Raw genomic sequence first — 27,697 nt, forward strand, 5'->3', positions numbered from 1 at the left:
GATGATCTGAAAACCCATCACAGATGTAGAATACCCTACAGATTCTACAAGAAATAATTCAAACTAATAAACGAATTTGGCAAAGGCACAAGGTATAAAATCAACACACAAAAATCATTTATGTTTCTATACACTAACAATGAACAATCCAAAATGGGTATTAAGACAACGATTCTATTTAGAATAGCATCAAAAAGAACAAAATACTTAGGAATAAACTAAACCAAGGAAAATCCACTGAGAACTACTAAATATAGTTAAAAGAAATTAAAGAAGAGTCAAATAAATAGAAAAACATCCAGTGTTCGTTGACTGGAAGACTTAAAATTGTCAGGATGTCAATACTACCCAAAGTGATACACAAATTCAAAGCAATCCTTATCAAAACCCCAGCAACATTTTTGTGGAAATAGAAAATCTGCACATACTCTCTCTTTTAATAAACTTCAAGGGTGAATCACTCCAAGTTACCAACAAACACTTATAATTAAACTATGAAGTAATATATTGAAGACTGCAAATTGGAAGCTACCATTCGGACACACAGAGGATCCAATATTTAAAATAGAGTGGCATTGGGTTACTAGAGAGGGAAGGGGTGGGGCAGGGGGTTAAGCAGGTGATGGGTATTAAGGAGGGCACTTGTGATGAGTGGGTCTTGTAGGTAAGTGAGGAATTACTAAATTCTATACCTGAAACTAATATTACACTGTATGTTAACTAGCTGGTACTTAAATAAAAACTTGGGGAAAAAAGTACTTGTTTTAAAATGAGAAAATAAAATAGAATGGCATCATCACCAATATTCAGGCTGACAATGGACCAAATTCATGACTTTTTGCATGAGGCAATCACAGCAGAGATTTGGTAAGTCTGTCCTATCAGAAGACAAGTCTGTCATTGCACTTAACAAGCACACCAAGAGGGGCACCTGGGTTGAGCAGCCGGCTCTTGATCTGGGCTCAAGTCATGATCTCAGCGTCCTGGGATCGAGCCCCGAGTCTGGCTTTGTGCTCAGCAGGGAGTCTGCTTGAGGATTCTCTCTCTTCTTCTCCCTCTGCCCCTCCCCCGCATGCACGAGCGCGCGTGTGCTCTCTCCCAAATATTCTCTCTCTCTCTCAAATAAATAAATAAATCTTAAAAAAAAAAAGGCACATTAAGCGGATAGTATAATATCAAAATGACTGGAGGAATGGCCTTCTCCAGCAAACAGATGCCTGGGTCTTCACAAAACAGCTATAGTTACAAAGTGGAGGTAAGAATGGTAACTACCAACATCAGATACAGACAGGTTGAATCTGTTCAAAAACCATACTGTGTACTTATAGGAGTTATTATAGCTTCACAGAATTTCTGGTTGGACAAGGACCTTAAAAATCATATTGCATATGAAAATCATTTTCTGGATAAGAAAAGGAGTACCCCAGGAAGAGGTGCCTATGTATCTCAAGGTCACATAACCAGCAGGTGGCAAAACCAGAACTGCAATGTAGGTTTCCAGTGTTTCTCCATTTTCCCTAATGAAACGCCTGTGCTTGAGGTTGGAAGTACCACCTTAGTCTGCTGGCAGAAAAGGTCTGTACGTGGGGCACCTGGGTGGCTCAGTCCTTTAAGTATCTGCCTTCGGCTCAGGTCATGATTCCAAGGTCCTGGAATTGAGCCCCATATTGGGCTCCCCACTCAGCGGGGAGTCTGCTTCTCCCTCTGCCCCTCCCCCTCCACTCATGCTCTGTCTCTCGCTTTCTCTCTCTCTCTCAAATAAATAATCTTTAAAAAAAAAGGTTTGGGGGCACCTGGGTGGCACAGAAGTTAAGCGTCTGCCTTCAGCTCAGGGCGTGATCCTGGCGTTATGGGATCGAGCCCCACATCGGGCTCCTCCGCTAGGAGCCTGCTTCTTCCTCTCCCACTCCCCCTGCTTGTGTTCCCTCTCTCACTGGCTGTCTCTATCTCTGTCAAATAAATAAATAAAAAATCTTTTAAAAAAAAAAAAGGTTTGTTTGCCAGTTTTCTCCCCCTCCCCAGTTTTATTGTGATATAATTAACATATAACATTGTATTAGTCTAAGATTTACAACGTAATGATTTGATACATGTATATATTACAAAATGATCACCACAGTAAGTTTAGTTATCCATACATCCAACCATCCGCCATACAGTTACACATTTTTTTCTTGTGATGGGAACTTGTGAGATCTATTATCTTACCAACTTCCCAACACACAACACAGTATTGTTAAGTACAGTCATCAAACTGTACATTACATCCCCAGAACTTATTTATCTTATAAGTGAAAGTTGGTACCTTTTGACCACCTTACCCCGTTTTCCCCAACCTCACCTCAGGCAACCATCATATCTGATCTCTGTTTCTTTAAGTTTGAGGGAGGGGGGTTAGATTCCATATATATGTAAAATCAATAGTATCTGTCTTTCTCTGCCTGACTTACTTCACTTAGCATAATGCCCTTAAGGTCTACCCATAATGCCCTCAAGGTCCACTGCTGTAAATGGCAGAATTGCCTTCTTTTTTATGGCTTAATAATATTCCATGTTGTATATATGCCATGGTTTCTTTATCCATTCAGCCACTGATGGGCACTTGGGTCGCTTCTCTGTCTTGCCTATTGTAAATGATACAATGAACATGGGGGTGCAGATCTCTCTTCTGGATAGTGATTTCATTTCCTTTGAATACATACCCACAAATGGAATTGCTTGATCATATGGCAGTTCTATTTTTAATTTTTGGAGGAACCTCCATACTGTTTTCCACAGTGGCAACACATTTACAGTATTTTACAGTAATTTACGCTCCCACCAACGGTGCACAAAGATCCCTTTCTCCACATCCTCACCAACATTTTTTATCTCTTTTTCATAACAGCCATGCTAATGCCTATGAGATAAACACGAAACAATTTGATGGCTCTTAACTACATCACTATACGGAAACCAACTCACCCCTACTCTAGGAAAGGAACCTCCTAGGATTACACGGAAGCTTTCTAAACAATGATGCACTTTTTGATAGCTGGCTATGACCATCCCATCCCTAGGGAACGGGGTTAGGTCTGCCCTGTGCAAGGGAGAATTCCCAACATCGATCTTCCTGGGAAGAGGCAGAGCCTGAGATGAGAAATGAGAAGGAGGAAGAAAGACTTGGCAGAAAGAAAACGGAAGTGCTCCCTCTTCAGAGCCTCATTCTCTCGGATGCCCAGACTCTACATTCAGATATGCTGACAGTCATTTCTGGGAGTGAGAAGCGATGGTCCGCACAGAAAGTGGCCCGGTAAGGCCGCGTCTAGACTTGCTACATCCAGTAGCCAATTTGACGGGACTCTCCGGGTTTTGTGTCTTAAATTCAACTTTTATCTGCTATGGGTAATTATAGTAGATGAGGATTGGAGTGGAAAATGGGAAAGCAGAGTCTCCAAGGAGCCACCAGAGTGCTGGCAGCAATGATCAGTAAGGTCGTCAGCATACACAGGAACCTCTAAGACAGGACTCCTGGCGTGAACGCTGGCCTCACCCATCCAGTGAAGATGGTATCCTTTCTGGATCACGGGAGCCCCGAGGAGGGGGCGTTAGTTTTTAACAAGGAGACACAATGGGTTTGCTTGCAAACCATCCCCGATGAAACACACATTTCTCAATACCGACAATACAGGCTACTGCGGCTGAGCACTGTGACGGCCACCCAGGAGGGTTGCAGGCAGCATCCACTCCAACTGGCCAGACGCTGGGTGTTCGCCTTCCAGCAATCCTGCCTGTCTCCCCACCCTCAGTATCTGCTACTGATTCCTCAGCCGGGGAGAAAATTACTTTGTGTTATAATGCTTACAGTTTATCCCAGATTCAGGAATGAATAAACATCCTGTTACAAAACTCTAAGCAATAAATATCATTATTCCCATTTTATAGGCCAGAAAACTGAGGCTCAGAGAAAGAACTCACCCACAGATAGCCAGGTGCAGAGTCCAAATTTAATTCCAAAACAAGGAAGTTTTAGAATTATAGAGGAATAATCCCTCTACTTCGGAAATCTACCCTCCTACAAAAGATTTCGCTGCAGGGAACAAGAACCTATGGGCCTTGAAGGCAAATGCATCACTGCCTCATAAAATATTAATATGGAAAAGACTGGTCATAGTATGATTTTAATCCCCCACCCAACTCTCATCCTGCAATCACTGTCAAGCACCACCTGAATACCTAAAACTTTTACACATCCCCGTAAGACAAAGTATTAGTCTGTTTCTTCAAAGCCATGTATATGAACTATAAAACCAATTTAACCCTATTTATCAAGAGAAAAACCTCAACATACATTCTATTAAAGCTTTGGGAGTCCCCATGTAAATGTCTCATTGGATTAAAATATTACCACCATTTTCAACAAATGACACAATTTAACAGTAGATTTAAGGGGAAAAATCTGAATTTAACAATTTTCCCTCCAGTCATTTCTTTAAACCTCTGACACAAGAAACTCTGTTCCCAGAAATTATTTCTTTTACTTTCTACTCACAGAACAAATGAAAATACATCTGAATTAAATTACCAGTGCTGTGGAAACAGTGAGACACTAAGTCAAAACTAGTGATGATGACATGATTTGCTCCAATGATGCCAGATTCCCTAAACACTACCCATCATCGTGATAACCTTAAAATGCCCTTTCTCTTATGGCTATGCCAGCCATTAGTTGTAATTAAAGTTCATTTTGTCAAAATCAGCTTATTTTGCTAGACATCTGATTCTTTTCAGTTACCACTCATTGGCTCTCCTTTCTACTTATCATAAGAGACCAGACACTAGGCCAACAGGTCATTTACTGGTACTACATGCACATTAGGTGAATTCATCAAAGTAGTCTGAATGCTGTAGGATTTCCGTTCAGAGACACAGAATGTCACCGAAGGGTGGCCATTTAACTTATCATCCGCATCAGGACACGACAGGGAAAGGGGGCATCATCGAAAACAGGCAGAGTCAGGGCTGTCCCAGCAAACAGACACATACGGTCACCCAATTTATTAAAGAACCAAATACCAGATTTAAAAACCTAAAATCTTGGGCACCTGGGTGGCTCAGTCGGTTAAGCATCTGCCTTCAGCTCAGGTCATGATCCCAGGGTCCTGGCATCGAGTCCCTCACTGGGCTCCCTGCTCAGCAGACAGTCTGCTTCTCCCTCTCCCTCTGCCCCTCCCCCTGCTCTGGCTCTCTCCCTCTCTCTCTTTTCCTCAAATAAACAAAATCTTTTAAAAAAACCAAAACCCTAAAGTCTTAAAAACTGATATCAAGATCATGGTGGGAAAGGGGGCATAGAGGGGAAGGATGCAGTCTTTCTCAAGCATCCAAGCCCAATGGCGTTTCCAGATTCCCTAAACACGGCCCCTCCCACCTTGACTCTTCAAACAGTTTGTACATGTGGGTTAAGTCCAGCACATGTCCCGTGCTCTCTTTCCCTATTTATTGGTTGATTTTATTGCCACCGTCTCACTCCTCCTTGGTATTCCCTTAACTCATCCCCCTTCCTGTGAGACTCCTGTCCCCTCTCTTCCTTATTTTACTTTCCATCACTGAGCCAATCAACCAGAGTTACTGGGTACTCACTACATACCAGGTACTATGCTAAGGATCTCCTCCCTAAAATGGGGAATCCAAAGCTCGATTAGAACTAATCCTTGCCAGGTAATTGTTCACATTTTTGTTTGCAACGCTTTGTTTAAAACTCAATACCGTTTCTCCAACCTCCATTTCTGCATATCCTAAGCAGCTCAAGCAAGGAGTACAACTGCAAAGGAGTCTCATGAAGCCACCTCTCTGTTCATTTGTAGGTAATTTAGTATATGGACTGATGCCAAAGAATAATAAATTATTTTTGTGAGGCGTCAAAATTTCTACATCTTAAAAAACCTGACCAAAGCTCTCCGAGCCAAGACACTGCTTTTGAGGGGAGCCAACACTCTTGCACCCCTATTTCTCCTCCATCAAGCTGCTGACAAACGGATTCTATCTTGTCTACCAGTGAATTTCCAGCACCCTGCAGAGTGTCTAGTACAAAGCAGGCACTCAATAAATGCCTACTGAGCAAGTGATGAGGGGCTCATGGTTAACTACCTTTTTCCCAATTTCAGCTCAACATTTTTGCTCCACTGATGATCTCCTCTTAAAAAACAGCACCTCTGGAGTAACGGCTTCGAGATCAGCCCAAATCCACAGCTCATACTCCTAGACACTTAACAGCAATGCCAACCCTGCGCAAGGTTTCTAATCATTCCCTAGGCTTCCTTTTTCTTACGTGTACGATAGTCCTAATCATTCTATACACCTTATTCTTCTTATCTATTAACCAGAGATAGCACCATCTAGCTGACACGGCTTTTGTGGTATTTGTGAAATCTGACAAACAATTTACGTCAAGGGCCCAGCCAGCACCCGAGAAATGTGTACCGAATGCAAGAATAAATTGCCATTCCGTTCTATGGCTCCAGATCAAAATGTAACCATCAAAATCTAATTTGCCAAAGCTGATCTTCATTCAAACAACAGATATGCATCATGAGCTCTAATACGCAACTGGAGTCTGTCTGCTGTTGAACATCAAAGGAAGAGCTTAACATCTGCTTTGAAATGCAGGAAAACAACAATTAGTTCACAAGTAAAAGGGAAGGGGTGTACAATCCGGTTTTATTTTCCCTACCAAAGCATCCAAGTATTAAGGGCTTACCAGCTTACAGCAAGCTGAAGCTTTTTTTTTTTTTTTTTGCAGGAGTCCCAGAGTGGGGGCAGGTAACCCCAGAAAGGGTTTTTAAATTTAGCATTTATTGATAACCCAAGCTTTTCCCCGCAAGAATGGACAGGCCAAGTCTGCCCTGAACTTTAAAGGGCAAAGCTAAGCAGGCAAAAATCGCAGGACAAGATTGGGTCTGAAGAGTACTTTTGTCCAGCCTGCTGGTGCTTCCAGCTAGCTCAAATAGAAAACCTCAAAGGAGAATCATCACATCACGAGTCTTTGAGCCACTTCACATCGATGAAAGAAAATAAACTCTGTGACAGACAGGCGCACGCATGTTTTTGCTGGGCAGCAATGTTTTGAGACCCATTCCGCTGTTTCACTTCCCCTCAGGCAAAGCTGTGGTCACTGGGAAGAAGATAAGAAGCTCCTTAGTGCTCGATTTCCAAGCACACCTGAACGTACAGCCTCCGGAGGCCAGGAGAGCTATTTACAGACCTTACTTCCGCTTTTCCAGTAACGGGGCAGAGACAAGCTGGGGAACTTCTCTGGGGTTTGGTTTCCTTTCTCCCAGCTCACGTACGCTACTCTCCTGGAAGATGAAAGCAAGTCCAGAGTTTTTCAAAGCCCACAGGCAATGTTGATGTCAAATAACATTTTCCCTTTTTTTATTTATTTTTAAAGATTTTATTTATTTATTTGTCACAGAGAAAGAGCACGAGCAGGGGGAGCGGCAAGCAGAGGGAGCAGGGAGAAGCAGGCTCCCCAGCTGAGCAGAGAGCCAGACACGGGGCTCGATCCCAGAAACCTGGGATCACTACCAGAGCCGAAGGCAGACGCTTAACCAACTGAACTACCCAGGCACCCCTATTTTTTTTTTTAAGGCATAATTTCCTACTCTCCTTGGGCATACAGAGCATGAAGCAAAGCTTGAACTCCCCTCCTTAGAGTTCCCAAAAGCAGATGCAGTCCTTAGAGCAAAGTGTCATCCTGGGGCAAACATGGCTTTTAATAAAGAAATGTCCAATTCCATCCCATAAGCTCACAATTTTGCCCTTCTTTAAAGAATATCTAAGCAAAAGTGGCTCTCATCTGAATGCAGATTTTTTCCCACTAGATTCTCAATGAACCAGGCACAGGAACCTATTACCACAGCCTGGTTTCTTAGATTTATAGATGCTTTCTTGCCAAGGGCCACGGAATTCATAAACCAAGAAAGTAGGATGCGAACCTAGGTAGTCTGACCCCAGGGCCTCTGATCATCGACCCTGAGCTAGGAAAGCCCCTCTCTTTGTTGTCTGAGTCCGGCTGGGACCAAACAAGAGTGACCATCAGCTCCAGGGTTTCATGTGTTTTTGCAAAAAAGGAGGTCCTTACCTGCATGAATGGCAGGGTAACATTTTTTTGTGGACTCATAAATACCATTTAAGACATCTGAGTGTTAGAGCTGCCACAGCTGTAAAGCGGCGAGCACAGCTTTAAGCTTCCAAATAGGACCCGCAAGAAATGCATTTTAGGCTGGGCTTCAGTCTTTAATAGCAAGTCACAAATTATTGTTCAGATAAAAATGGCAATTAGGAATTTCCTGAAACTTTAGCCATCACTCTAGATATCAAATTAAAATCCAAAGACTCCTATTTAAGTTCTACTTAACTTTGATAATCCCTACCCCAAGAATTACTGGGAAAATCAATGGCTCCATGCTACGTATTTTACGCTTGCTCAGGCAGCAGAGCCACTCTAAGGGCAGAATTCAGGAACTCTCAGTACATTTCATTGTATCATGTGAACTAAGAACTACTCTAGGAGAAGTGATGACCACATTATATGTATACAGGTTTTCAAATATAAAAAAATATGTATGTTTTTACAATTATTGCTCGAAGATTATCAACTAAATGCTTCAACCCTTTTTTTCCCAACGTGTTAATTTAACTTACCAAGTAATCGCAGGTATCAGAAGTTTAAGAAAATATAATGGAAGAAAAAAAACCTAAAGATTCGAGAATTCTATTTATAATTTATTTTGGAGGGAATGGGTCAGTAAGTATCATTACTGAATTTTTGTGATCAAAGACTTCATCTAAGAGCATCCTCCCATGGTGTCACATGGTATAGGCTGAATAAATATTATTTAAATCTGAATTTGAAACTCAAATTAAGTTCCTTGAAAGCAAGGGCATATCTGTCATCTCTGAATAAGGAGCTCCTAGCATAGTGGTTGGCACATAGCAGTTGCACAACAAATGTTGATTTAATAAATGAACTTAAAGTTGAGAAAGTATGCAAAGTCTAGAAAACATTTTACATCTCTAATTAATTTGGATTGCAATTTACTCCAATAAATTCTAGTCCAAAGTCTATAAAATGCTGCTCCCTTTGTACCCATCATCTCATCCAAGATATTTAGAGTTTCTTGGAAGGGAGAAATATGTAGGTAGAATCCTTCCTTTGGCACAGAAATATTGATGAAGACAGCAAAGTGGGAGGAACGTGTCACCTGCACTCTTATACCATAACAAAGGGACCAAAGAAGACATAGTGCTTTATACACCATACCTGTCACACAGTGACACTTAAGAGTTTTGAATACCCATTTAGTCCCCTGAGCCTCCTATTCAGAACATGTCTAGTTATGGTAAACACTGTAGGGATTATAGAAAGGCAAATCCTAGTCTATTCTCTGTTTGCAGATGGAAAGCCCACACTCTATATTTCACATATATATTCTCCTTTTGTATTGGAAAGCCAAGATGGCCTCAAATTAAACAAAAAGCTAAGATCCAACTGTTTTACTTTCACAAAAAATGATATTGTAGATAAATATTTATTCACATGGGGTTCATTATTCACTGCTAAGTGGAAAAAGACAGGATACCAAACAGTTTGAAGAATAGAACCCTCTTTCAGTACTGACATAAAAAAAAAAACATATGCTCATGTTAAGCAGAGCCATAAAATAGAAGCTATTTTTTACTCCTTTTAAAATCATCCATGGCTAATTTTTCAAAAGTGAATCTATACTTTATAAACATTACAGACTCAAGTGTCCAGAAATCTACCTTAAATAATTAAATAAAATGATTAAATAAAATAATTAAATAAAATGCAAATGCAATTAAGAAAAAATAAAATCAGAGGACATGAAGATGCCGAAAAGAAGTGTGGAGGTTGTTTTGGTTCTGGTTTTCCTAAAACTGTGCTTGCCTCGCCCCAAAAGAAATCACTGATACATTTAAGTACCCCTTCCAGTTTTCAAAGTATGGTCAGAAACATTCCCCTATGATGTCTGTCCCTGTCAGAAAGGACTGCCTTCTCCCCTGCCCTGCCTCTTCCTTAAGGTTGCCTTCCACCTAACCAGTTCCTTCAGGACTGGATTTATACAGAGCGTACTTAAGCATTATAACCTTCTTCTTTTCTTTTCTTCTTCTTTTTTTAACCTAAAGGTAAATACGAACAGTCTTCTGTGCATATAAATATTCACCTACGACATCAGTTTCAGGAAGCAGGGATCTTTTGCCCTGGTCCCTCCAGTAACACAAGGGCTACCTTTAGCTTATTATTGTGACCAGAAGTCCTACAGATGCCTTGCCTCTATAAAATGGAAATACAACTCTTACAACAATGGCACAAAGTGAGTATTTTGGTATAATGGAAGGAAAATACCTCACCAGAGACTATATTAAATTTTAAAGAGATGCTAAATTATTTGAAAGCAGTTTAAGTGGCTTCCTTTCTAGGGGGCTAAGTTATATTTCCAATCTAAACAGCAAATATCTGGATCCTGAAGCCCCCACAGAATTAATCTTTTGCCCTGTTCATTCTACTTCTGTGCACAGACTGATGACTTCCAACATAATCCTCTTTCAAATACCGTTCCAAGAAGGAATAATAACTATACCACACAGGATTTCCTTTACATTAAGGTTAATATGTGAGTATAAACTTCAACTAAATAAATCGCTATCATTTTTTAAAATGCCACTGACAATAGTATTTCACTACTGCAAATATTTCACTGTAACATTAAAAAACTTTTTGGAGAAAATCTTCAAAGTCCTTGCTTTCAACGAATTTATACTGACAGCCCTCAGAAATTATATTCGTGGTACGTGTATACTCTGTGTGTGTGCGTGTGTGTGTAATATTCTTTCAGTACAAATATCTTATTTAACCTAAAAAGGCTTCATAATTCATGACACTTACCTTATAATTATTATATAATAATACACAATTTAATTATAAGCAAATTTAGAGTGTATACAATGTAACAATGAAATCTGATCGTACTATTTAATACTCCTATGGAATTCTAGAGCAGAGTTCTCTTCTGCCTTGTTTTTAGACACATTTTAACTAGCTTATTTGTACGGTCGGAAATGTAGAGGAACCGTAAAACACAAAATTTAGGAGACTACCTGGGAATTTTATGGACAAATGCTTCCTATTGTCAGTGGTATTGTTTCCGGACCGTGCCAGAAGAGATTTGCGTGTGTGTGCGTGTACATGTGTATGTTTTGTTTTGCCTACATTCCTATGGGTCATTCATACCTCCACGTAAATTCTACAATAAAGCAGGCTGACTTTATTATATTCAAGGCCCATTTTACCTTTTCAAAAAGAGCACGGAATAAAACTGAACTTTATGGACCCAAGCAATTTTTTCTAAAAGAGAGCAAAACCATTCGCACAATGTCTTAATTAGAATATCTCAGAGTACCTCCAAAAAGCTATAAAACAATAAAACTGACAGGCACATCAATTCTCCCAAGACCAAGCTACATGAGGGACTTATTGAACAAACGATTACACATTTTGTTTTCCTTTCCAGACAAGAAAAGAGCCAAATGGATTTCATTCTTATTATAAAAATTCAGAACCAAAGAGCCTATCTAAAAATCTAAAACACTTGAAGCTCAGAAAACTGGACTGACTTTTCCGGCAGTCCATACTATAATGCTTTACCTTTATAATTTGTCTACTGCACACCTGATAAAAGGTTTATCACAACCTTGAGGACTCCGTTTATGAAACCCAAAAGACCTGGCACAATGCAGACAGTCATCCTAATCTCTTGGAAGGCTTTTTTTTTTTTTAAAGGTCTCTCGAGTTCCTTTCCATGTTTCAAATCTATAAAAGCATATAAAACTTACAAAGCCAGGGAAGAATGAAAGGAGAAAAGCCACAGACCCACACTGTTAACTTTCTGAGAGAAGTGTAACAAGAATTTTTTTTTAAAAAGCAAGTTAGAAAATTACTTACTTTTTCCCCAGGTCTTTGGTACAGAGCTCAGAAGGCAAATTCCCTTTTCCCAAAAACGCCTTGTCAATTAGTAGCAATCACTCAATGAGGTCAAGCAGCCCAAATATCTAAAAGTTGTGCAGAGACAAAAAGTTAAAATTCAAAGTCAGATCAGAAATTAAAAACAAGACACCCCATTGCTATTCAGGGTCTCTCTGCATAATTAGAATCTAGATTTCACTGGGATATCTAAATGATGAGCCATGTTAGCTACTTTTCTTTCAGAACAATACCAACAAGGCCTGCTAAATCAAGATGGTATTTTGATCTGCCGTCTTATTAAAATCACTAAAGGAGGCTCCAGCAAAGGCTTCTTGGCAACCATTCATGGTAAAAATGTCCTTCTCGGGGAGTCATAAAAAAAATAACTGAGGGAGGATCTGGGCTTCTAATTACACTGTGACTTGGGAGGGAAGGTCTCCTGAAGTCACACTTGCCTGCCCCACCTTCCAAAGATGAGCTCATCTCACAAGCACAGAAATGGTTGCAAATAGAAATGAACAATAACAACCTAAAGAAAATCACCAGCAACTTGTAAGCTCTCTTATTGTGGATTGATTTAAGCACACTTCACTTTTGCAGGGGGGAACAAGAGGCGAGTTGTTTTTTCTAATCAAAGAGAAAATCCGAAATCTCTGTATGATAATATCCTCATTTGAAACATAAGTTTCTTCCCCAACAATCTCACAAATAAATACATAGGTAATAACTCATAAGATGACAACATTTGAGTAGATGCCACAGGTAAACCACAACTGAAAGTCGGCACGCCCCCCCATCCCCAGGCTCTCCCATGCTGGGCCTTACGCTAGATGTAATTCTAAATGCAATAAACTCATTTAAAAGCCACAAGAGATTGAGAAATAAGTCAATTAGAAGGAGGCAAAGCCCTGCTGCAGGAGACGGGCATAACTGAAAAACAGACAGAATCCCACAAACATCAATAGGCATCACTCATTATTATTATCGTCATTGTGACTGCCAACACCCATACGATGCTCACTCGTATGCCACATTCTTCTCGGAAGCGTTCTACACGTATTCACTCTATTAGGGATAGAGACCAGAAGAACATCCCCGCGACATCACTGTCTTACCACTCGGTACACTCAGTTCTGCTATAACATTTGTGTTTGTTCCAAGACTGCTATGCTAGGGAACAATCTGAGCATCACTCGAATTTCACATTTGTTTATGCATGATTTCATTGCAGGAAACCCTAGGTAATAGCAGAAGATTGCACCCAGGCAGAGCGCTGCTGAGTAAAGATATGCAGGGTGTGCAAAGCCCATGCCTCCAACATCTACGGGCAACCCCAGTGGCCACCAGTGCTATGAGCTACGCCCGTCTGCATAGGATGCCCAACTTCCCTTCTGGTTTCAGGGAACCCTGCTTCCAACACTTCAAGTAACTCACAACCTGCAACCTTTGGAAGGCCTCAGTCTGCAAGACAACATCAGGACTTTGTCAAGGTAAAGTGTCACACTGATCGTACTATTTATTTCTTAACCACCTAACGTGTAAAATTGTGCTACGATTTTTATTCAGTTTCTACCTTATTTTTTTAATATGTCACCGATAAAGCTTTTTGAGTGTTGTGCCCTTACCCTATTGTTCCCATAAGTGCTGTGGATTTTACTGCATCATTTTGCATAGCATGGTGGTTCTCAGAAACACCTGTCTCACATTTTAGCAGAACTGACTATACGATAACTAGGGTTTATAAAGATGCTTGTGATTTGAACCAGAAGGGGGTAAATTGTTATTTTTATAGCTTTTCATAATGTTAAAGAGGACAGCAATATATGTAATACAATTTTGGAAAGATTCTCATTCACAATATTTATAATTACCAAGCATAGACACTTAAGGGTCAGTTGGAGTTACATGACAACTTTATTTATGAGAAGTTCCCTAATGGTGTTAGATAAATAAAGTGCTACCACACCATTCTGCACAGATGAAGATGATGGCATTATACAGACAGATCCTGGCAGGCAAGAGGGTTTCACTGTAATTACTGGAAATGACAAACTGAACTGAATTAGTTTTCACTCCTTGAGACCAGTAAATTGAAAAAAAGACTCTGAATTTATCCTTTAAAAAGTCCAAGATATGCATAAAAAGTATGTATGTATATGTACAAAGAAGTTTTCCTATATAAGTAATATTATTTTAAGCAATTCTAAAAATATAAATACCCAACAATGGGTTAACAGTTTTTTCTAAATCTGTAAATCATTTAATAAAATGGGAAAATGTTTCTAAGCAGTGTTCATTGGCAATGCAAACTATAAAACAGTATGTTCAGTATAGTCCCAATTTTGTTTAAAAGTATCTGTAGCTAGAAAAGGGGGGGGGGTCAACATTTGTATAGCTGCTCATTAAAGATAATAAAATTAGAGTAGAATAATTTTTAGTTTCTTTGTATTTTCTTGTGGTAGCCAAATTCTCACAATAACCACACCTACTTTTACAATTACAAATAACAATATGCTAGGAGCATCTGGGTGGCTCAGTCGTTAAGTATCTGACTTTGGCTCAGGTCACGATCTCGGGGTCCTGGGATCCAGCCCAGCATCAGGCTCCACACTCAGCGGGGAGTCTGCTTGTTCCTCTCCCTCTCCTTCTTCCCCGTGCTCGTGCTCTCTGTCTCTCTCTCAAATAAATAAATAAAATCTTTTTTAAAAACCACAAATAACAATATGCTATATAAAAATAGAACTAAGGCATTTGATGGGAAAAACCTCTTTTTATCCCCACTTTAAGTTCACATGTGAATCCAGCCAATAAAGTCCAGCCCAAGAACAATGACACCAGAGCTTCCTTCACAAGCATTAACAGATCCAGTCTCATGACTGTACCCTTCAGAGTATTTTCTATCTCACAATTCAAGGCAAACACAGTCCCAGCAGGGACATCCAAAGTATATAAATCCATTACAGAGGCCAAAATATAATTTGCTTTTACTGGCTAAAACTGCCATGGATTTAGTAAAATCCAGATGAAAGAAGATTTTTTTAAATTATGTAATTGTATACAAGCTGTCTTAATGTCTGAAAGAAATTTCATTCTGAATGAAGAAATTGTGTTCTGGATAAAGCGCCTTTCAAACAAGATCAAGAGTAAAGAAATACAAGGGGCAATGGATTTGGGCATAGGAATCAACGCTCCAGTTGGTGAGTTTTAAATAGAAAGTAAGAAGAGACAGAGGCTGATCTTTGACTTCCAAAAGAACTCAGTTATATTAAAATCTTCCCAATAACAAAGAAACTTGACTTTGAAAATTGTCTGTTTGCCAAAAGTGGTGACTCCCTAGTCGTGAGGGCACTTAGTTGGATCGCACACACGGACATCACGAAAGAATTGAATGGTGAGGGTACTCAGGAGTCAAAGGACCATTTGGGACAATGAGGTCACAACACACCTGAGTTCACTCACCTGTGCTCGGCTAGCAGCACATTTAAATAATGCGTTCCTCTCCATTTTCAGTGTAACCTTTCTGGTGTACTGCATACCCAGGAACTAGTGAGAACAGCTGCTTAACATGACTCTATTCTCAAGAACGTACTGAGAATTAAAAGTCAGTGGTTGTGGGGGTGTGTGTGTGTTTCTGTTTCATAAAATTACAAAGCATCTGTAACATTCAGTGTATACATTGGAATAAAAACCATATTCCTGCTGGACAAAGTATTATACATGTAGTAGTCTTTATATTTTTGTTTTGTTTTTTTTTCACTTCCACAAATGCTGACTTTGATAAAAACCAAACAAAACCCTTATGTTTCAATTTTGCTTTTATATTTTTAAGCATTTTCGTAGGTTCCCTATCAAATGGAAACGAAAGCTACTGGCTTCATGTTTTGTTTTAAAGAATAGAAAAGGCAAAATGAACATTTAAATTATGCTATTATGTATACAAAAAGATCACAGAGGACATATTGAGTTTCAAAAAATCAGTCGATTCAAGATACCTTTCAGAGGCTCTACCATCTTATCAAATGCATGCTGATTACTTTGGAAAATACCTGAAATTCTTGGCTTCTGAGTCTCACAAGTTGCCGCCTAAAATGCGGCACATATGCACCTCCAATAATCTGCAACCAGATACTATAATCAGCACGTAAAGCCAGATATTATAGTCAATTGTGAGTATTCAAAATAAAAAGTATTTTAATATTTAAAGGCTCTGCTGAAATATACATCCATCTATGCATACCACCTGCTGACCCTAAAAATACAGAGCATTGAGGAACTCTCAGGACGGAAACCATATTTCTTAAATCGCCCTAGGACTTAACACATATACAGCTCAGGGGAATATACTCTCTTAGCATTACCAGATATAAAAAAGGGGCAACCAATTTTCAGAGTCTACCTGGAAAACAAGCAGGAATTATGTCCTGGGGCTCTCTAGCCACTTCTTGGGCAGAAATCTAACCCACATAATTTAAACTGGTCTTTGGCACCATCTCACTTCCCTTTTCGCCTCACTGTGTCACTCCGGTCCAAAGCCAGAAGACCTTCACTCTCGATGGCCTCTTCCTCTCAACTGGTTCTTTCCTTCCAACTTCTAAACAACCAGTGGCTCCATGGGAATATTTTAGCAGAAACTGGAGGATGGGAGAGCTTATACAAATGACTGTTGACATTTAACTTTCTCTAGATCATATGCATTTTTAAAGAAAAGCTTGAACACCCAGACCTTGGCTTCTAAATACCTTAGTTCATTCCACAAACAGTTGGGTCCAGGCCCCGGGCAAGGGCAGCACCAAATTGCCGAGAATAGCTTACTATGCCAGAAACTAAGGAAATGCTCAAATATTAACGCAGACGTGACAAAAGGACATAGGAGCCACTTCAAAGCGGCTCCCACTGGCCAAATGTAGGACAATTTGAACAGCAAAAAAAAAAAAAAAAAAGGAATGATATGGATGAATTAGAACATATTGAATTAAAAAAAGGAACCATAAATCCACAGACATTCATGGAAGAGGGGATAGCAGGAAGCTCTTCTTTATGAAGAATGCCAGCTAATAAAACACCAAAGGAATAGCAGAACTAGAAAATCCCACTTTGCAACCACCCGGGCAATAACTGACTCAGTCAAAGGTCATTAATGGATGCTAAAACCATTAGGGAAAGGATTCTGTGGATCGGGATACTCACACAGTCTCAGAGTATCACCCCACAAATTACTTACCACTTGCCTAGGGGAAAGGGTGTCTTTATAATGGAGAATTCTGGCAGACCACTTTACCCAAGTGATAGCATAATCAATTATGGGACAACTGAATGTCATGTGTCTCCACAATCACTGTGTCATACGTTTGTCAAAATGCTTAATCTGTATCTAATCATAAAGTAACAATCAAATCCAGATTGTGGTACTTTCTACTAGACAACTGTCTTGTGATCTCCCAAGATACCAGCACCATAAATGATAAAAAAAAACAAACAAACACGGGGTAACTGCTCTAGATTAAAGGAAACTAAAGATACAAAATTCAATGAGTGATTGTTGATGATTCTTAGATGAGAAAAGGAATAGTTATAAAGGACATTATTGGAATAACTGGGGAAAGTTAAACAAGTATTCAAAAATTATGTATTAGATAGTATTTCTTGGTGATAACAGTAAAATGGGTTATGTGCGAGAGCATTCTTGTACTTGATAGATAACGTGTGAAAGTATTTAGGATGAAAAGGTGGTGATCTCTACCACTAATGCCAATGGTTCAGTAAAAATTATTTAAAGTGTGTCGATGTATAGAGAGACAGACAGACACAGAGACAGAGATAAAGGAAATCTGGCAAAATGTTAGCATTTTACATGGCAGGCTAGTCATGACCTATAAAAACCAGTAACCATCATTACTTGTGCGCTGCATCTGCTCTGTATAAAGAGAGATCATAAAGGAGCTCATGGCTGAAAGGAAACAGACTCGGAGAGGTACACAATCTGCTGGTGTCAGGGCATTTAGCCTACCTTCAAAAAACTATTTCCAGGGGCGCCTGGGTGGCACAGCGGTTAAGCGTCTGCCTTCGGCTCAGGGCGTGATCCCGGCGTTCTGGGATCGAGCCCCACATCAGGCTCCTCCGCTATGAGCCTGCTTCTTCCTCTCCCACTCCCCCTGCTTGTGTTCCCTCTCTCACTGGCTGTCTCTCTCTGTCAAATAAATAAATAAAATCTTTAAAAAAAAAAAACTATTTCCAATTCATTTTTCTTCTGTAGCAATTAATGGTCACTAGTTGGGAGAAGAAGATTAAAAAAAAAAAAGAAAGAAACGCAAGAAGAGGATGACAATGGGTAAACATGAGCAACAGAGAAGTTCTGTTCTCTTCCACTCATTGTGAAGAAGAGGTAGGTCTCAAGGTTTCAAAATTCTGCCCTATTTCCTGTCCTGGTGAGAAAGCCCGTGTGTGTGTGTGGCCATTTCCACTGAGTCAGAACAAGTCCCTCTGCAAGCTTCCTACGACCAAACCCTGCGGAGGGAAGGCCAAGCACTTCATGTCATCCCCAGCCCTGGTCAAGCCCAGAACAGGGCGTGTCTGAGCGACAAGCCAGGGAAGCAAACACGCATCCCAGAACCACAGCTCTCAGCAGCTGCCCCAAGTGTAATGGGTTTGAAGCAGAATTCTCCCCACCAAACTTGATCCTTCATTTCTATGACCCCTTTTCTTAGTCTATCCAGTCTCAAAACTGCAGCTTCATCTTTCTCTTTGGTTCCCATGGCCCATCCTTCACACCCACTCTTGCTCGTTCACATCCTCAAGGACATGTTGGCCACAGTCTCTCATATTCCAGGCGAAGGGCCTCTCTTTCCTCTGTTCTTCCTCAAAATTTCTGTCTATGGTACTCACTTGGCACTTTTTTAATATCTTGCTCATACACTATCAATTCCACACCCACTGTAGGTGAGTGCCGTGCTATGCTATCTTGTTTAAAAATCACCGTAGGTCTGTGAAATATTCTTTTATCCCGATGTTACAGAAGAAATGGACATTCAGGTGAGACAATCTGTCCAAGGTCACGGTTGTAAGGCTGACATTCAGACCTGGCCTTCTGGTTTTACCCTAACTTCATATTGTGAGTTACAGCTTTAAACGCCATCCCCCGGCCTTAAATCCAGCGGATGATCCTTGAAGGAAAGGACCCATTTCATCCAACTCTGTGCTCTCTCTAGAGCCTAGCAATACTCATAACTCATGTTCACAGGTTTATATTTCAAGCCTCAGCTCAGAGAGACCATTTTTCTTGGTGACTTCCACCCCTGCAGAAGCAACCAGTCAATCCTCCTTGCCCTCCGTATGCTTCTCCTACAGGAAATTCAAGCCTTACCTGCAGCATCTGGGACTGCTACATGTGGACCCAGAACACAGGAGGCCCTTCACGAATGTTCACTGAAGGAAATGTTTATGTGTGAGACAGGTTTCTTGACAGGGTTGCTATGCCTTACTTTAAAAAAAAAATAAATAAATAAGACCTCATCTTTAGCTTTAGAACATACTGAAGCAAATTATTTTAAGAAAGCATGACAGGGCGGGGCACCTGAGTGGCTCAGTCGTTAAGCATCTGCCTTCAGGGCGTGATCCTGGCGTTATGGGATCAAGACCCACGTCAGGCTCTCCCGCTGGGAGCCTGCTTCTTTCGCTCCCACTCCCCCTGCTTGTGTTCCCTCTCTTGCTGGCTGTCTCTCTCTGTTAAATAAATAAATAAAATTTTTAGAATAAAAAAAAAGAAAGAAAGAAAGTATGACAGGGGAAATGGAGAAGAATGGAGAGCACAGGTCTTGGCTCTTTGAGCCATAACCACTCCACTTGCTGCCCTGGGTATACCATGTTCTAGAGCTTCCAAATTTTAATGTATATGTAACATCATTCAATACAAATTATGATTCAGTAGGTCTGGGGTAGAGCCCAAGATTCCACATTAGCAAACTCCCAAGAGATGTCGAGGATGCTGACTCTACGGACCACACATTTGAGTGGCAAAAAGTTCCAGACAGTTATAGGGAAGGTCTGCCCCTTTAGAGTGATGTAACAGGTAGATTAAAATCGCGAGACATAAATTAACAGGCTGTTAATGCTAGTTATCTCTGGGTTTCTCCTTTCCACTTTTCTATAATTTCCAAGAATTTTATCATGATTCTTCCTGATGGAAATAAAATTTTAAATCCTATATATACAGTTGCACTTAAAAACTGTACATTTGGACACTACCACTCTGCATGGCTACATCTTTATTTAAGCAACAAATACACTTAAAAGGACTAGACTGGGGAGAGAACAGGTTGGTGAATTTAGCAATTCCCTATGTCCTCATTTTAACACTTAAATTAACATAAAACAGCAATTATCCTTAACAAACAGTCACCACCACAAGCATTGTTTTTCTCAGGTTCCTTTCCCTTAAAAGAAAGAGAAAGAATCCATTCAGTTGGAAGACAGTAAAGGCAACCCAACTCAAGGACAGAAGGAAAACAAGCAGGCACTACATACTGAATCTCTTCCAAGTGGGTCAATGCAACAGCATCAAAGTCCAAACAGAGATGGAAATACAGTCCCCCCAGAAGAGGCAGGGTTCCACTACGAGGCTAAACGGAATCCATTAAAGTAGCACTCACCGTGCACCTGCCAGTGAGGTGGAAAGAAATGATCCCGAGGGGAGTCCCCCTTCCACAGTGTAACAAGGAGATGTCATTAGGAAAAGGTGAAGAGAGGGTGCCCCTTTGGAGGAAAACTTTCCCCAATACCCATCTCCTTCTCTTTCATAGGAGTCTCAGTGCTGGCCAGGGTAATAGTCTGTGAGTCGTAGAAGTGCAGCCTGGGGCGGGGGGGGGGGGGGGGGCTGCACATTTTCACACCCACACCGGGACCTACAACAATTCAGACACTTGCCCAGCCATAGGTGTCTGTGACTCGGGGTGGGCCAAAACCAAAGAAGGAGGCCCAGCACCCCAGCCCCCTCTGCTTTCCAAATCTCTTCCAACTTCCCAGGAAGACTTCCCCATCGCAAGCGTCAGGTATTCATACCACAATTCCACCCACAGTCCTGACGGACTTTTTGCCTTCCAAAAATATTGTGAAACCCATTGTGAAATCATCCATAGGGATTGGAACTGAGTGTCCAAAAGGCTTATCGAGACAATGGAACCAAAACTCACTTCTACTACTACGCAGAACCATTCGGATGTCTTTTCACATCGGGGAAGCTTCGACACTGGGCTCAACCGAAATCAACCTGTCACTGTATCTCTCCTGAATTCTGTGGGTCTGCTGCAGGTCTGCTCAAGGCAAGAAGGCAGATATGGAGTTATTTCAAAACGTGATCACTTGAGATTTCAAAACTAACATCAAAGTCATCACCTTGATGAGGGGAAATCTGAATCAATTTGGACTTACATTTATTTATTGGTATTCAGTAAGGTGGCTTCCTTATTTCTTCGAGATCCATGCTGAAGTATTTCAGGGTAAAACGTCATGATATCTAGAATCTATTTTTAAACAGTTCAGCAAAAGATAACCTATGAAAATTTATACACATGGAGCACATAGGGAAGAATGTTAATAATTATAAAAATTAGGGGCACCTGGGTGGTTCAGTTGGCTAAGCATCTGCCTTCAGCTCAGGTCATGATGCCAGCATCCTGGGATCGAGCCCCACATCAGACTCCCTGCTCGGAGCCTGCTTCTCCCTCTACTCCCCACCTGTGCGCTCTCTGTTACTCTCTCTCTCTCTCAAATACATAAAATCTTTTAAAAATAATAATTACTATTATTAAAATTAGAAGGAGATTCTACAGATGTTCATTGTGGTATTCATTCTACTTTTTTCTATATTTGAAAACTTTTTAAGTTTAAATTTATATCAGTCCGTAATGACCACTGGGTACTATATAAGACTGATGAATCACTGACCTCTACCTCAAAAACCAGTACTACATTATATGTTAATCAATTGAATTCAAATTAAAAAAATGAAAAATAAAAATAAATTTATATTGGTCAAAAATACTTACAGTTTTATCTTAGTTGTATCTCCCTTGTCCTATTATTGTCCTACCACCTTATACTAGGGTTCATCTACAGTAAATAATTTTCTTTCCTCCAGAAGACATTTTCTCAAGCCTTCCCCCTCTGTACCTTTGTGTATTACAGTCTCTCAACCCGGCCTTGTCTTTAACTGGTCACGTGCCTCTGGTTAGAGCAGACTTAATCCTTTCAGGTTGATCTCAAAGGCTGCCTTCCCCAGGAAAACGTTCCCACCCACCTCCCAGGCCGCTAGGCAACTTCAGGCATCATCTTTTTCTGACCCTTCATCACACTTAGCACAGTCCATCCCACGTGGTCAAACTTGAAGCTGACATTGACCGACAGCTCCCCATGTGTGAGGCCCTGCTCTACGCACGCTCACAGCATTCTTTCATTTACTCATTTTATTCCTACCCCAGTGAGACCCTCTTCTCACAGGTGAGAAAACGGGCTTTGAGCGGCTGGGTGACTTGTCCAGGTCGCAAGGTTGGTAACTGGCAGCGCCAAACGCAGCCCTCTCTGCTTCCAAACTCTCAAACACTAAGGGGCATGTCATTTGCAGGCAGCTGGAGCCTTCTCTGCCACACTCTAACAACTTAAGGGCAGGCAGAGCAACTGATTTGTTTACTCGCTCAACAGACAAAACTAGTGGAAAGCCACTACTGTCCGAAACAGTGATAGGACACGGCGGGGAGTAAAAAAGGACAGGTTTTGATCCAGGTAAAAACTATGAAAATCTGAACACACGAGGGACTTCCGTTTCATCGCTATTGGTTGATTTATTGTAACAAATGTACCATATTAACATAAGATGTTAATAATGAGAAACGGGGTGATGGGGTACAGAACCGGGTACTATCTTCTCCATTTTTATGTAAACTTAAAAGTATTCTAAAAAATAAAGTCCATTTTAAAAAAGGAGAAAAGAGAATGACCATGAGGTTGGTTTTCTTGATTGGCTCCTAAACTGCCAAAGGGTGGTCCGGTCCTCTTCAGCAAAGGGGCTGGAGCTGGAGCCCAGGCATGGGGCCTCTTTGGGGAGTGACGTGGAACTAGAACGTCTGACTAAATGTGTGGCATATGCTTTTTAAACCCAATCTCATGCATTTATATCCCTCCCCTCATACAACCCTAACATGCTTCACGTTCCAAGTTCTCCAGCTTAATTCACGACGTCTTATTCATTCCCAGGAAGGGATTTACCACATCTCCTACTTCTCTAAGTTAATTCAAAGTTCTTCAAGTCCCAAAAAGACTCTAGGAAGTTAAAAAAAAAATTTTTTTTAAAGCGTTGATACTTATTCTCTTAAAAAAAGAAAAAAATCGGAGTCCTAATTCCCAAGTTCTGTATGGCCATCTCAAACCTCAAATGTGAGGCATTTTCACATTTACAACACTCAACCATACCACGTGTGGTTCTTCCCCTAAAGACGGCAACTCAGCCTTTCTCTGTCCAGGGACCTCTCCCCACCGCATTTATGAGATCTGCTAGACTCCCGCACAGAAAGGCCTTCCTGAGTAGAGCGAGCCTAGTAAGTCACCATGAGTAACAGAAACGCTTTGTGCGCTCACCCTCCTGGAAAACTACAGAAGAGCATCTCAGACGTGTAAATATTTAGCGGACACCATCCGAGAATATGAAACACAAAAGTAAGTAATAGCATTAAGAGAATCTTACTGTTTGTGGTGCTTTTTATAATTTAGCCTCCTAAAAGTACTGTGATACGGGTGGTAAAGATAGTACCATTTTATAGATGAGGAAAACTGAAGCTTATAATTGAAGTCAGAACTCCTTCAAATCCACCACTGATCTGCTCCACTCAGGACCCTTCAGGGCCTGGCTCAACCAGCTGTGTGCTCGCTCTCTCGTGCCTTGTAATGTTCCACAGTACTGTCCTCACCCAGTGGGCAGTCTCTCTTTCTCTGCAGGCCACGTATCTGCTCATGCATCCAACCTTCCAGCAGAATGATAGAAACCAACTCAGGACGAGGGCACTGCCTCACTCACGCTTACCACTCCGAAACGTTAACACAATGCCTCACACAGCGGGGGCACCCCCAGTCCAGTGGCCCATGACCACATGAATGATTCTCTGCTGCCCAGCTTATCCATGGGCAAAAGCCATGAAAAACATATGCTGTTCTGGTTCTTGAAAACTAATGAGGAAACTCAAGATGACTTTTTTCCCTTGACCTTAAAGCAAAATAAATTACATTTATGATTTACAACAGGGCCGATCACCACAAACAGAAAATAGAGTTTTGTTTTCCCCATGAGTCCTCAGCTAGGCCTCCAACTTGGGGCCGAGAACATTCAGGAATGTGCCACAGGTCTCAGTTTTCATCCAGACTCCAGAAAACGGGGGAGAGGAAAATTCATTTTACCATGCATATAGCTCGAGTTCCTCTCACAAGAACCACGCTCAAGAAAAGAACACCTAAAATTGGCTTGTGCATATTTTTCTTCCTACGGACGTATTGGCCATATTGACCATTTTATTAGAACCTTTAACTCTCAGAACCTAAATCAAATGAAAGGTCAAATATTTTCAAAAGACTAAATCATTAAAAAAAAAAAAAATCTTCTCTGCCCCCTGGTATGAAATGAAAAGCTCCTGACCTCGCACAGAGAGTGACTAATTCAGAGTTAAGCGCTCCTGCCTGAAAGGAAACCCAGGCTTCTAGAGCGCCAGGACATCACAGAAGTTGCTGAAAGCAGCAGTTTACTGAATGGTACTTCTGTGTCTTCAAAGTTTTAGTATGTCCAAGGGTGGAAAACTAAAACCATCTGGATCAAAGAGGCTAAAATTCAATGCTTGCTTTGTTTGTTTTTAACCAGAATAACCAAAATTGAATATAGCTCACCAAGGTTTTAAATTTCTGCCTTGGTATTTTTCCTTCTGTGTCCAACTATAAAAGAGACTTAAAAAAAAAAAAAAAGTTTAATTCTACCATCACATGTGCTTTGAGTTTTTTTTTTTTTTAATCAGGAATGAAAGATGGGATGTACAGAGTTATCCAAACCCTTCCCCGTATATCCCATGGCATATGCTGCACACCCAAACACCACAGAAATAGTCAGAAATGTCCTCAGACTTCAGTTAATGAATTGCTTCTCTGCCCTCCCAGAAAAGTGATCAGAAAATACCAGAGGCGACTTAGGGATATGTGTGTATGTGTGTGTGTGTCTGTGTGTGTACACGTCTGCATGTGCTCATCTGTGGTGTGTCTGGGGGTGGTTGGTGGGGGGGCAAGCGAGAGAGAGCTGGCACTCATAAAAAGTATCTCATGTGTCTCCTAAAACCCAAGATTCCACTCCTTCCTTTGTTTTCCACTCTGTTCTTTGCTCCAGGACATTGACCCACTTAATAACATGCTCCCTTGCCCTCTGGCTCCTGGCTGGCTTTGCCCAGTGGAGAGGTTCCCATAGGAGGGTGGGCACCCACAGGAGAGCAGAAGGAAGAATGATCCCCTCCCTGCAGGGTCCCTTCAGGTCACAGGTCCTGTCAGGTGGCCCCTACACAGAGCTCACTCTCTCCCTATAATTGTTCCCTCCCTCCCCCCTCAGGCCCTGAGTGGGAGGACTTTGGCTGCTTCTACCCCCAGGGCACTACACTATCCTAGTATTTCCCCCAGACCCCGCCCAAGTTCCCACTTTGAATGTGCCACCTGTTTCCAGATGGGACCCAGACTGACAGGGAGACCTAAACCTTTGAATGCTCACCTAACAAGACAGTGCCCTGTCATTACTACTGTTCTGAACCTACTTTTATCGATTACGTCAAAGAAGAGTCACTCTACGATATTTCAGGATCTTTTACTTTATAGCTAATTGTTTTGGCTGCTATACTGACGTATTTTTGGCTTTTTTTTTTAATCCCCACATTGCATCACAAGCAATAACTACACAGTAGAGGAAATATCCTTGTAGCTTAAGTGATCGCTTTGTTCAGCCTTACTGAGGTATATCTAAAGTGCACACCGTGCTGATTGGGTGTAGTATTCATTGTGACGCAATTCCCCCGTTAGTTAATCACCACATTCCATCACCTCACATATTGATTTATTTACCCCCCCCCTTTTGGTGAGAACATTCAGCTCTCCTCTCTTAGCAAATGTCAATTATACAGTACAGTATTCTCAACTACAGTCCCCACATTTTACATTAGATCCTCAGGCCTTATCCACCTTATGGCTGCAAGGTGGTACCCTTTTACCAACCTCTCCCTATCTCCCTCACTCCCTGCCCCCAGCAACCACTTTTTCACTCTGAGTCTGACTTTAAAAAAAAAAAACAAAAACAGATTCCACATGATGACACTATGTAGTCCATGTCTCTGACGAATTTCACTTAGTATCATGCCCTCAAGGGCCATCCATGTTGTTGCAAATGACTAGATTTCCTTCCTTCTCATGGCTGACTAATATCCCATTGTAGATACAGAGACCACATCTTCTTTATCCATTCATCCATCGACAGACACTTACGTTGTTTCCGTGTCTGGGCTACCGTGAATAATGCCACAATCAACGTGGCAGTGCACGGATCTCTTCGAGATCCTGCTTTCCTTTAGATATAAACGCAGAGGTGGGGTTGCTGGGTCATATGGTGCTATTTCTATTTCTCCATACTGTTGTCCATAGTGGCTGTACCAATCTACATTCCCACCAACAGTGCACAGAAGTTCTCGTTACTCTCTTGCCAGCGTTTATTATCCCTTGGCTTTTTGATAAAAGCCATCCTAACAGGTGTGATATCTCACTGTGGTTTGATTTGCATTTCCCTGATGCCCAGTGATGTTGAGCATCTTTTCATACCTACTGGCCATCTGTGTGTCCTCTTTGGGAAAACATCTACGCAGTTCCTCTGCCCATTTTTTAATTGGATTGTTTGGTTTGGGCTAGTGAGTCATGGGAGTTCTTTATATATTTTGGATATTAACTTTTTTATCTGATACGTGATTTGCAAATATCTTCTCCCATTCAGTAGGCTGACTTTTCATTTTGTGGATGGATTCCTTTGCTGTACAGAAGCTTTTTTGTTTGATGTGGTCCCACTTGTTCAAGTGATCCTTTTAAAAACATAAGTCGGATCAAGTCAGGTCTCTGCTCAAACCCCTGTCATCTCTCTTAGAACTGAGTATTTGTAAGACCTCCTCCTGCCCTGCAGCGCCCTTCGTAACCTACCCCTCACTCCACCCCCATATTTGTTTTGCTTCACCTCTGCACCACTCTTTGTTCGCTCTGCTCCTGCCCGAAGGACAGCTTTACTGTTTCTGGAACGTGCCAGGTCCGCTCCCACCTGAGGGCCTCTGCCCTTGCAGTTGCCTCCACCTAGAATGCCACCTCCTGGGTCTTCACGTCGCTGCATGTCACTGATTCCTGCTCACCTGTAACTGCCGCAGAGGGTTTTGCCCGTCACCACCTCTCAAGCAGCCCTCTCTTGCCTCCAGCTCTCTCTCTCTCCCCTTGATTCGTCTTCACTGGGCTTATTACCCTGATACATTACATATTTATTTGTTTATGGTCCATCTCCTCCTATGAGAACGCACGGTCCCAGAGAGGGGCCCTGTCTGTGAGGATTACTGCTCACGCTGACTGCCTCGAACAGCGGGTGAC

General features: G+C 41.3%; 1 protein-coding gene across 23 annotated transcripts in view; it reads right to left on the bottom strand.

Moving 5' to 3' along the window:
• APBB2 (amyloid beta precursor protein binding family B member 2) overlaps positions 1-27,697 on the bottom strand; it is a 357,775-nt gene that overhangs the window by 239,783 nt on the left and 90,295 nt on the right. For 13 of the 23 annotated variants that reach the window (XM_048212057.2, XM_048212053.2, XM_026508789.4 and 10 more), the window contains one exon: positions 12,005-12,111. The exons of 5 other annotated variants lie outside the window; for them this stretch is intronic. The gene's annotated coding sequence lies outside the window, so the exon portion shown is untranslated. Of the gene's footprint in view, positions 1-7,240; positions 7,335-12,004; positions 12,112-21,210; positions 21,331-27,697 lie in introns of all 23 variants that reach the window. 5 more of the 23 variants (XM_048212059.2, XM_048212052.2, XM_057309770.1 and 2 more) reach the window with 2 other exon arrangements.

Source organism: Ursus arctos, unplaced genomic scaffold (genome assembly GCF_023065955.2).
Source record: "Ursus arctos isolate Adak ecotype North America unplaced genomic scaffold, UrsArc2.0 scaffold_9, whole genome shotgun sequence".
NCBI classification, from domain to species: Eukaryota; Metazoa; Chordata; class Mammalia; order Carnivora; family Ursidae; genus Ursus; species Ursus arctos.